Raw genomic sequence first — 9,906 nt, forward strand, 5'->3', positions numbered from 1 at the left:
CTTAATAAGTGTTGAACAAATGGTACACTTGTGCTTTATCAGGTGTCTCAGAGGGAGCATTAGCACAGAGAGAGGATACCTTGAAAAAGATGGAATCGAGACAACCCGGACTTTATTCACAGAAAGACGCTGCTACCGAAGGAAATAACCACTAGTCCTCCATCCCCTGGGCATTGTCTGGGGATTCCAGCGCTACAGGGTATGGTGGAGGATGCTGAGAGGTCCGGAGCTGGGCTGCCTGGAGGGGCTGACACTCTTGAGGGAGGAGGATATACATTCGACTGGGGAGCTAAAGAGGAGACCCTGTGACTGGAAGAAGACAGGCTCCCTGGTTCTGCCTTCCCTCCACGTCTATGTGCTCAAACCTTGGGAGACAAATCAGAGGTACTGAGGCTGCCCTGAAAGTCTGGAGCCTGGCTTCAGAGTGAGCGCCACATGCAGGAGTCCTACTGAGGCTTCTAAGACCACCACAGAAAACAGCCAGAGTCCCATAATGAATTCAAGCCAGGCTTTGTCAGGCTTAGCTCTGGCACTGCCTGAACATGTTTTTCATATATCCGTGTATTCTTCAACTCACTGGTCCAGTGTGCCAGGCTCTGAGATGTGTTTTTTCCAGCTCACGACTCATTGTGGTAAGGCAGTTAAGGCCTCTGGAGTTGGAAGCAGCAGGTCACATCATGTGTACACTCAGGAAGCAGAAGAGTTTCCCACTCATGCTCAGCTGACACTCTCCTTTTTCTACAGTCTAGGGTCCCTCACCCAGGTCATGGCTCTGCCCACAGTTAAGATGAGTCTTTCCATATCAATTAACACAATCAAGATACCCATTCACCCAAGGTATGTCCAGAGGCCCATCCCTGGGGTGATTCTGTCAAACTGACAATACCATCAAAAGAAGCCAGTGAAATGATTGGCATCCAATCTCATGAAGACTAGCAAACACAACAGGCCACAGAGCCTTCCTCTTGTCCTCCTCCTCCTACTTCAGGACTCATGGGTCCGTGAAAGAAGTCCTAGAGAGATGTACCAGGTTGGCATAGATACGGTCAGCACACATGCTTGGATGCAAAGACTATGAAGATGCAAATGTCAGCCTTGTGATGGATAGTGGAGTATTACTAGGGCTTTTAGACAATGAAAATAGATTTCTAATTTTACCTTCAAATGGCCACATTTTGTGCAAACCTTATGTAGCTGGGTTACCGAGTGGTTATAGCTCACTGCTCTCAGCCAGCTCTACCGTGAGAGTGGAGAGCTATGAACAGTGAGGGGTTTGTCAAGGAAAGATGGGGGCAAGTTCAAAGACGCAGAAAAGAAAGGTGCAGAGAAAGCAGTTGCCACTGCTAGCCAGATCAATATCATGAAAGAGACGCTCTGTGCTCGTCACCAGTATGATGGGAAAGGAACCTCAAGGCAAGACCCCATCTGTCAGAGGCTTAATGGAGGATGCTGCTGAAGGGGTACCCTGCTGCTCAATACAACCACCCAAGGAAGTGTGTTTCTAGGTGCAGCTGCCAAGGTGCATGGAGACCACATCTGTGGTCAAAGGCGGTCACATCTTGAGCTGTCAGAGAACTTGGAAGCATTACCCACAAGGTGCTGTTTCTGCGGGCAGCAAAATGTAAGAGTTATGGGGATGTGGGCTTACCCCAAGGCTCCAGAAAGCTGAAAAGGATCAGATTACCTGTGAGGACACTGTAGTGGTTTGGATAAGAATGCACCCCGCCCCACCCCATACACACACAGGCTCATATGTTTAAATCCTGGAGCTGGGGAATTCTTGGTAGAATTGTTTGGTAAGGATTAGTAGGCATGGTCTTGTGGGAGGAGGTGTGTCACTGGGAGTGGGCTTTGAGGTTTCGAAGCCCATGACATTCCCAGGTAGCTAGTGAGTGCTTTCTCCTCCTCCTCCTCCTCTTCCTCCTCCTCCCTGTCACGCGGTTGTTGTCACATCATATACTCTCCAGCGCCATGTTTGTTTGCCCACTACCGTGCTTCTACCATAATGGCTATGGATTCTACTCCCTCTCTGACACTCTAAGCAAACCCCCAATTAAACTCTTTCTTTTGTAAGTGGCCTTGGTCATGGTGTCTCTTCACAGCAATAGAAAAATAACTAAGACAGAGACCCTAAGCAGTCATTGCTTGAAGCCGTGGAAGGAATTCAAGCCTGCGTTGCAATGAAGACCACCAGCGTGTTGGATATGCAAGACTGAGAGACTTCTGCAGAGTAAACCTGCGGGCACAGAGTGTGGCTGGCCTACGAGAGAGGCTCGGTGGGCTATAGGTGGCAGAGCTGAAGGGCCTGGGCTGCCCAAGGCTGCTGGAATCCAGGTGACACCACCAAGAACCTCAGGTGCCTGACGCAGAACGACATCTATTCTCTCCTCCTGTGCCTTGGTCTTGCGCTGGTCCAATCCTTACCTGTGATGCCTCATTTCTTCTATTTGGAATGAGAATGCTGGATCTGTGCTCTTGTGTACGGAAGCTAGTGACTTTCTCTTTGATTTGATGGAGCTCACAGTTTAGACTGTCTTGACGTTTATAATTTCAGCTTTCTAACAAAAGATTAGCTCCCTTGGACACATTTGGGAAGAAGGTAGTTACATTTTCCTCTGTCCATTTTCTTGGGGTTTTTTTTTTTGTTTGTTTGTTTGTTTGTTTGTTTGTTTTGTTTTTGTTTTTTGTTTTTTGTTTTTTTTGTTTTGGGGGTTTTTTGTTTTGTTTTGTTTTGTTTTTCCCGAGACAGGGTTTCTCTGTGTAGTCCTGGCAATCCTGGAACTCACTCTGTAGACCAGGCTGGCCTCGAACTCAGAAATTTGCCTGCCTCTGCCTCCCAGAGTGCTGGGATTACAGGCGTGTGCCACCACCACCCAGCTGTCCATTTTCTTAAGATTGAGTGGTTATGGTATGAATGGATTTTCTGGTATTTTTAGTTATTTTAAGCTTTTAAAAATTATTTTATCTTATTTTATCTGTGTGAGCGCTTTTACCTGCGTGTATATATTTGCATCATGTGCACACTGGGCTTCCACAGAAGTAAGAAGAGGGCATCAGATGCCCTGGAGCTGGAGTTATAGGTGGTTATGAGCCATTGTGTGGGTGCCGGAGGCTGAACCTAGCCCTCCGCAAGAGCAGCGCGTGCTCTTAGCCACTGGGCTTTTTCCCCAGCCCGAATTTCAGGTTTTTAGCAAACAGTTCCTGAAAGAAGCTATTGGATTTACAATACAGAAAAACACTTCTTTTGGTTTGGATTTCTGTCCTGCTTACGTTTGTTTGAAGTATGAGTAGGGATTGCCAATTCCATGCTCTGCAAACAAAACTTTTTAGATGTAATACATATAACAACTTGCTATATCGGGCTGGCCAGTTTCAGATGCTTCTTTCAAAAATAAACTGTATCACTCTTACTGAGACTGTAATTTCCACAGGTATAATGTGTTCACAGATGTGCCTTGCATCCAGTCTGCCTTTCCCCCCCCTATTTTGATATTTTTGTTGTGCCTCCTGCCTGCTTGCCAGAAGCTAGGCTGCTTCAGGTCCATGTACAATGCAAAGTGCTTTGAGGTTTAAAGTACCGTACAGACTGGGAAAGGGAACACATCACACACTGAAGTGAAAAGGTCTGCGTTCTATGCTTTTTTTTTTTTAATCAAAGTTTTCAGAAAGGTTTTTAAAAAGAGATTGCTTTGAATCTCAGAGGAGACTCTGGATTTTTGAAGTGTGGGGGTCATTAAAGAGCATGAGGACTTTTGAAGTTGGGCTGGATGCATTTTGCCTAGGAGATGGCTATGAATCTGGGGACCAGGGATGGAATGTTATGGTTTGAAAGTGGTCCATTTTGTGTGCTGGAGAGATGGCTCTGTGAATAAAGTGTTTGCTTGGAAAGCATTTGGATTCCCAGAACCCACATAGAAGCTGGGAAGGGGTGGAGCCTTGACTATTCCCAGCACTCAGAAGGCTAAGACCAGATCCCTGGGGCAAGCTGGCTAGCTCGGCTAGCCGGAATTGGTGATCTCTGGGCTCAAGAAAAAAAAACCTGCCTCAATAAAGTGGAGAACTGTTGAGGATCATGCCTGATATCATATTCAAGCCTTCATAACACACACATACACACACACACACACACCCCACACTGGTGCATGCATGCACACATACTAGTGCATGCACACAGAACAGTGCATACATGTATTAGTGCATATACACCCATACAAGTACACCCCCCCCATACACACACACACTAGTGCAGACAAATACACAGTAGTACATATACACGTCTTAGGATCCTACTGCTGTGAAGAGACACCATGACCATGGCAGCTCTTATAAAGGAGAACATTTAACAGAGGCTGGCTTACAGTCCAGAAAATTAATCCATGATGGATCTGGTGGGAAGCACGGTGGTGTGCAGGCAGACATGGTGCTGGAGAAGCAGCTGAGAGTTCTGTATCTGGATCCACAGGCAGCAGGAAGAGACAGTGAGCCACTAAACCTAGCAGGAGCTTCTGAGACCTCAAAGCATGCCCCCAGTGACACACTTCCTCTGACAAGGTCACCTACTCCAACCAAGCCACACCTTCCAATAGTGCCACTCCCTATGAGCCTATAGGGCCATTTTCATTGAAACCACCACATTCCCTGGCTCCCACAGTAGTCATATCATTGTGCAAAATGCATTCAGTTCAACTTCAAAAGTCCCCATAATCTCTCACAGTCTCAACAGTTTAAAAGTCAGAAGTCTCTTCTGAGATTCATGCAATTTTTTATCTGTAATTTCCTGTAAAATGAAAGTAAAAAGCAGATCACATTCTTCCATGATATAATGGCACAGGATATAGGATACACATTACCAATCCATACAGAGCAAAGGAAAGGAGGAGATACTGGACCAAAACAAGACGAAAACCCAACTGGCCAAACTCCAAGCTCTGCGTCTCCATGTCTGATGTCGAAGCTCTCTTCAGATCTCCAGCTCCTTTCGGCTTTGTTGGCTGTGGCACACTCTTTCTCTTAGTCTGGTCCCACTTCCTGTTAGCAGCTTTCCTCAGCAGGTGTCTCATGACTTTGGCATCTCTGACAACTTGGGGTCCAGGCTTGGCCTTCACGGATTCATGAAATGTCCTCTCTAAGCCTCCATTCGGGGACACCCCTGACATTAGTTAGGCCTCAGCAGCTTTTCTTAGCTGCTGAAGGAGATCCCATAATCCCTTTCTTCTAGCCTTGACTCTAAAGCCAGAACCGCAGGGCCAAAGCAGCCAAGTTCTGCTGCTTGCTGGGACTAGCCATGCCCCCTTGTTCAAATACATTTTTACCAGGTTTCTGATTTTGAGTGTTTCCTTCACAGTCTATGGTTGGCTGTCCTGAAACTCGGACTGTAGACCAGGCTGGCCTCAAACTCAGAGATCCACCAACCTCTGCCTACTGAGTGCTGGGATTCAATGTATGCACCACCACACCCAGCCCTAAGCTTTTCATTAATTCCATTTCACTTATCTGTAATTGCTTTTCACAGGTTGGAAGCTCAGCTGGGTGGGGATCTCTCTCTGAGGTCACTGCTTAGTCCACTTAGAGTCAGGCTTTTCTTTAATCTGTTTACACATCCTGGTGCCCATTTTCTCCTCCAACCATACATTTTGTATGTTTCCTTGCTTGACTTGGGTGGTGGCTATTCCTGATTGTCAACCTGACTATATCTGGAATGAACTACAGTCTCACCTATGATCCTAATTTGGAGGCTCAGAGATATAAGTTTCTGACCTGGATCTTGGCATGGAGACCTTGAAGCATAGCGGCTAAGACAAGGAGATCTCCGAGTTCAAGATCATTTGGGATTAAAGGCATGAATGCACACGCCTTTAATCTGGGCCACACCCTCTGTTGGAGACCTACAGCCTTTAATCTGGGCTACACCCTTTGCTGGAGATATATAAGGACATTGGAAGAAGGAAGATTCTCTCTCACTCTTCCTTGCCTGCTTGCTTCGTGGGACTGAGAAACTGCTAGATCCTTGGACTTCCATCCACAGCTGCTGCTGATCATTGTTGGGGAGTTGGACTATAGACTGTAAGTCATTGACAAATTCCCTAACTATATAAAGACTATCCATATGTTCTGTGACTCTAGAGATCCCAAACTAATACAACTTGCTCCTTTTTATTACAGATCTGCATGAGACCGGCCGCTACAGCTACACTACACAGTCAGTGCTAGGTTGTTTAGAAATGTCCTCTGCCAAAGCTGTCAATCTATAACTCTTCAATTTAGGCAAGGGCAGAGAGCAGCCACATTCTCCACCAAAATATCACAAGAATGATCCATAGGCCACCTACGAAAATTCTCTGAAACCTTCTTGAGCCAGGCCCCAGAGTTCAAATCACTCTCATCACCACTGTCTTCCATGTTCCTACTAGCATGGTCCATTAAGCCCCTCTTAATGGACCATGGTTGCTGGGATTTGAACTCAGGACCTTCAGAAGAGCAGTCAGTGCTCTTAACTGCTGAGCCATCTCTCCAGCCCTCAAACCACCACATTATAAACACACATACGCAAATACACACACAAGTGCATACACACATAGCACACATATGCACCCACATATGCATACATATGCCCATATGCACATGTGTATATGCACATGCACACATACCACATGCACAAATACAAACACATACATGATATGTATGAGTTTTCAAGTTATACAAGTGATGATTAATCTTCATTGTCAATTTGACTCAATTTGAAATCACCTAGGAGACACACCTCTGGACGTGTTTGTGAGGTATTTCCAGAAAGGGTTAACTGTGGAGGGAAGTCCCACCCTGAATATGATAGCACTATCCCACAGACTGGGTCCTGGGTTGAATTAAAGGGGAGTGGGTGGGTAGTGATCTGGGCACCAGTATTCATCTCTCTGTTTTCTGACTGTGGATGCAATGTGACCAGCAACTCATGCTCCTGCTGCCACGCCTTCTCCACCATGATGGACCACACTCTCATTCTGTGAATGAAAACAAGTCCTTCCTTTCTTCCTTAGACTGCTTTTTCCTTGTTATCTTGTAAGAGCAATAGAATATTTGCTGACGTAATAGGTACTCATGAGCCAGCCTAGCCTTGGTTCTGAGTTGTTATGCCCAAGAATGAAGATGAGTCTCTTGACCCAACAACCATGATGCAGACAGAGTTAACTGAGAATGTCCTGAGCTTTTGAAACCTCCACCCCCAGTGACACACCTCCCCCAATGAGGCCGCACCTCCTAATCCTCTCCAAATAGTTCCACAAAGCAGAGACCAAGCATTCAATATGTGGGTCTATGGGAGCCATTCTCCTTCAAATCACCATATTCCTCTTCCTTTTTTTGGCCGGAGGTCTGGAAACCATGGGAGGAGCACAGGACCGGGACTTAGCATCCCCTAGCTTGTAGTCTTGGTGAGTAAGCTTCTCCCTTATTTGAACTTCAGCTCCTATCCTTCCAGTGGGGATGGAGACGCTTACCTTGCTGTGTGACCTAAAGACAAAGGGAAAGAAGATGGATGGGGAAGAAGTTGGTCAACACAGAGCTTTGTGAACCTAGGATGTGTGCCTATGTGGCTACAGTGTGCTCATTATGTGCCTACTCTGTGCTCACTGTGTGCCTACCATGTGCTCACTGTGTGTCTACCATGTGCTCACTGTGTGTCTACTCTGTGCTCACTATGTGCCTGCTGTGTGCTCACTGTGTGCCTACTCTGTGCTCACTGTGTGCCTACTATGTGCTCACTGTGTGCCTACCATGTGCTCACTGTGTGTCTACTCTGTGCTCACTATGTACCTACTGTGTGCTCACTGTGTGCCTACTCTGTGCTCACTGTGTGCCTACTATGTGCTCACTGTGTGCCTACTGTGTGCTCACTGTGTGCCTACTATGTGCTCACTGTGTGCCTACCGTGTGCTCACTATGTGGCTACTGTGTGCCTACTATGTGCTCACTGTGTGCCTACTGTGTGCTCACTGTGTGCCTACCATGTGCTCACTATGTGCCTACCGTGTGCTCACTGTGTGCCTACCATGTGCTCACTATGTGCCTACTGTGTGCTCACTGTGTGCCTACCATGTGCTCACTGTGTGCCTACCGTGTGCTCACTATGTGCCTACCATGTGCTCACTATGTGCCTACCATGTGCTCACTATGTGCCTACTGTGTGCTCACTGTGAGCCTACCATGAGCCTACCATGTGATCACTGCGTGTCTGGCTTGGGCCTAGCTAAAAATATGGCAGAGAGGATTGTGGACCAAGTACTCTGCTGCCTTTGAAGCTCTGCTCCTCTGCCCCTCTAAGTGGTTTGGGCCTTCCTGCATCCCTTATTAATATGCCAACACCTGGAGAGGTGTTAATCCATATTAGCTAATGCCTTCGTGACTGCTGGCACCTTTATTATCAGGTAACACCTCTAGTTTGCAGCTCACTCCTTCACAGAGCCAGCTGGCATTCAGCTGAAGAAAGAACCTCCAGGAATGGGGCTGTCAGGAGGAGGAGCAGAAGGAGCTCTGAGAGGAGGAGGTTGTCTGGAGGAGTCCTCTCTGACAGGAGCCTCCAGAAACATCACTGCCCTTTTCCCAAATGAGAAGCCTTAGAAGACACCTCAGTTTCCCCTCATCAAATTGGGTTATTCAGACACACCTTCTTGGGTTACAGTGGCTAATGTCTGGCTTCTCAAATATCAGTGTATCTGTGGGTACCCCACAAATGCTTTTGTGTCTGTGAAGCTTTACTGTAGTGAGGAATGTCTCTGTCCAGTGGGGTTTGCTGTTTCCTATCCGGCCTGTCTGTGGAAAGAACCTCCTCGCCCCAATACCATGTTGTCCTCTGAACTATGCTGGGACTACAGCTGTCCCAAAGCAAAAGAGAAAAACACTGCCAAGCCAACAGCTTCTCACCAGGCAGGGCCTGAGTTCTGACCATGTCTCATGAGCCAAATCTAGTGAGAGAGCCACATGGAAGGGACATTATCTGGGAAAAGCAACCTCTGTAGAGAAGTGACTGGGGGGGGGGGCAAGATTTGCCTGCCCTCTCTCCCTCATTCCCTCCCCTTCCCCCTTCATCTCTCTCTCCCTCTCTTTCTTTTGTTCTTCTATTCTTTCCTTCCTCTCCTCTGTGAGCACCTGCTTCTGGGTGAAGCTGGCTTGGAAGAAAAGTGAGATTGAGGCGTGCCCAAAGTCCTGACAATCTCATCCTGAGACTGGCTGAACTTAGGACCCCTCTCTCCCCATTTTCCGCCCACTTGCTCCAGCACATGACCTCTACCTCTCCACCTCCGAAGACAGTCATGCAGTCTTTCTCCAAATTACAGGCTCAACCTCCTCTCTCCCTCAAAAGAACCTACCCTATGGGTACTTGGAATTTCCCAGCACCTCTGCTTTAGCCGAAAATGTACACCACCCAGGAAATCCCTACACACTCCCCAAGATCTATACAGCCCTTGTTCACCCCAGTTGAACTGTCTCACTAAAGCTGATCCTGCAATACCCACAGCTGTCTGAACCCCACCCCGCCCCCTCACTCCCACCCCCATCCCCCACCCCACCTCTCATCCCCACTCCCCCTAATCCCCATCTCCCACCTCCCATCCCCACTCCCTTCACCCTTGTGAGCCCCTTATAAGGCCAAGGACCTCCAAACAAGGGGAGACCCACTCTCCTCCTCTTCCTCCCCTCCTTCATCTTCCTTTTCTCTCTCCCCTTCTTATCCCGTCTTTTCTTTTTTAATCACGGTCTCAGGTAGTCCAGGCTAATCTTTTTTTTTTTTAAGATTTATTTATTTATTATATGTAAGTACACTGTAGCTGATTTAAACACACCAGAAGAGGGTATCAGATCTCATAACAGATGGTTGTGAGCCACCATGTGGTTGCTAGGATTTGAACTCAG

This window comes from Apodemus sylvaticus, chromosome 5 (genome assembly GCF_947179515.1).
Source record: "Apodemus sylvaticus chromosome 5, mApoSyl1.1, whole genome shotgun sequence".
Lineage (NCBI taxonomy): Eukaryota > Metazoa > Chordata > Mammalia > Rodentia > Muridae > Apodemus > Apodemus sylvaticus.